Source organism: Mandrillus leucophaeus, unplaced genomic scaffold (assembly GCF_000951045.1).
Source record: "Mandrillus leucophaeus isolate KB7577 unplaced genomic scaffold, Mleu.le_1.0 Scaffold561, whole genome shotgun sequence".
NCBI classification, from domain to species: domain Eukaryota; kingdom Metazoa; phylum Chordata; class Mammalia; order Primates; family Cercopithecidae; genus Mandrillus; species Mandrillus leucophaeus.
Window position 1 is genome coordinate 619,440 of NW_012106042.1, and position 2,681 is coordinate 622,120.

Below are 2,681 nucleotides of genomic sequence, written 5' to 3' on the forward strand. Positions count from 1 at the left end.
GTGTGTCTTTATAGTAGAATGATTTATACTCCTTTGGGTATATACCCAGTAATGGGATTGCTGGGTCAAATGGTATTTCTGGTTCTATATCCTTGAGGAATCGCCACACTGCCTTCCACAATGGTTGAACTAACTTGCACTCTCACCAACAGAGCAAAAACATTGCTATTTCTCCACTACCTCTCCAGCATCTGTTGTTTCAATGATCACTGGTGTGAGATGGTATCTCATTGTGTTCTTGATTTGCATTTCTCTAATGACCAGTGATGATGAGCTTTTTTTCATATGTTTTTTGGCTGCATAAATGTCTACTTTTGAGAGGTGTCTGTTCATATTCCTCGCCCACTTTTTGATGGGGTTGTTTCTTTCTTGTAAATTTGTTTAAGTTTCTTGTAGATTCTGGATATTAGCCCTATGTCGGATTGATTGCAAAAATTTTCTCCCATTCTGTAGATTGCCTGTTCACTCTGATGATAGTTTCTTTTGCTGAGCAGAAACTCTTTAGTTTAATTAGATCTCATTTGTTAATTAGATCTCATTTGTCAACTCTGGCTTTTGTTGCAATCGCTTTTGGTGTTTTAGACATGAAGTCTTTGCCTATACCTATGTCCTGAATGGTATTGCCTAGGTTTTCTTCGAGGGTTTTTATAGTTTTAGGTTTTATGTTTAAGTCTTTAAGTATTTAGGTTTTTATAGTTTTAGGTTTTATGTTTAAGTCTTTAATACGTCTTGAGTTCATTTTTGTATAAGGTATAAGGAAGCATCCCATCCTTAAGAAGCCATTTGTTTGTAACTACTAGTGTATGTGCTACTTTAATCATTTGCATGCAAATCAGAAAGCAGAATGAGGCATGTCCATTACACACACAATATCTTTCTTACAATAGAGTATTAATTTAATAATGATAGTTTGATATTTGGTAATGATAAGCTAAGGGCCAGGCCCCATCTAAAAAACAACAATAACAACAACAACAACATAAAGAGTGTCAATAGAAATTAGGTTTCTTGGCAACCACAGTTTTCAGTATATGAGCAATGAAAATTATTTCCTGTTTAGCTCTCTGAATGTGTTAAACCAGGGGTCCCCAACCCCCAGGGCTGGGGACAAGTCCCAGTTAGTGGCCTGTTAGAAACCTGGCTTCACAGCAGGAGGTGAGCGGCTGGCTGGAGCATTATCTGAGCAACATTATCCTGAGTTCAGCTTCCTGTCAGATATAGTAGTGCAGGAACCCTGTTGTGAACTGCGCTTGTGAGGGATGTGGGTTGTACTCCCCTTATGAGAATCTAACTAATATCTGATGATCTGAGGTAAAACAGTTTCAAGTTTCATCCCTAAGCCATCCCCCTGCCCCACCCTCATCCCAGGACAAAAAAAAAAAAAATGTTTTCCAGGAAACCGGACCCTGGTGCCAAAAATGTTGGGGACCACTGTGTTAAACAATCAAGTTGAAATACTTACAAAATTGATTTGTGGAGGCTTTCATATTAAAGAAGCTTCAAACTACCCAAGGTAAGACACCTTCAAAAGCAGCCTGTGTCTGTGAAACAGAGGCAATATTTATTAAAACAACTACACGCCTCTGACACTTTCAACTTGTATCTGTAGGTATCAGCTCTCATGAGTTCATGGTGCACATTCTACTCCTATGAATATACCACCAAGCCCACCAAGAATGCACCAAACAGTTAGCTGTTTGGGCCACTAATATCTGTGAATGTGGAGAACTTCTATAAAAGGAATCATCAGAGTTAGGCACAGTGGAGAGGGAAATCAATCCTCAGTCATTACTTTTGGACAATTGAATGAGGGCAATTCTCTATATTCTTCAGATAAGGATATATATTATTGTTGTCATTTTCCAGATGTCTAGGTGAAGTTGAGAGCGCCTAATTAATTACCTAAAGTCACATAAGAAGTTCAGCTGAGGTCTGGTACCAAGTGTCTGTTTTTTCCCTGAACCAAGCAGTTATCTTCCTGTGACACAGGAAGACCATTTACCATGACTGGGACTTCTGATGCTGAGTTGCTGGCACAAGAGATAAAATCCCACATACTGGGAGAGCTTTACAAAGTGCATTTTTCCCCTCACATTAATTTTAGAAATGTGATAAGGGAAACATTAGTGTCTATATCTAAACGAGCAAGGTGAAAATACCAGCCCAAGTTCTCACTGCTGGTTTGAAATTGAGTCAAAACGAACATAGGTATCCTGCATTGGGGCTGCTTATGTTGGAGAAATCACATCCAATGGGAGGAAAGGACCCATCAGCCCTGGAGTAGCTCAAATATAACTTTCCCACATAGAGGAGTGGTTTGGAAGCATTCCTACTGTTTTTAATTATTAGATTTGAAAAGCACATTTGTCCAAAATTTACTATTAACTTTTGACTTAAGCATTTTCTCTTTTTCCCCTTACAATGAAGGTCAAATTCAAACTCCACAAAGGTGAATTAAGCACTTCTTATTTCTTAGGCACTTTTACATACCATATGCCAGTTAACCCTCTTCATAATTCCATGGTACCAGAACCATGAAATGGAGACATGAAGATTGAGTTCCCTTTTGTTTCTAATAAACTTAGGTCACTGGGGTTGACATCGTTCACAATATAAAGATTTACTAATCTGTAATGTTATAGGATGTAAACACAGATCTCAAACTACAAACAGAAAGAGAA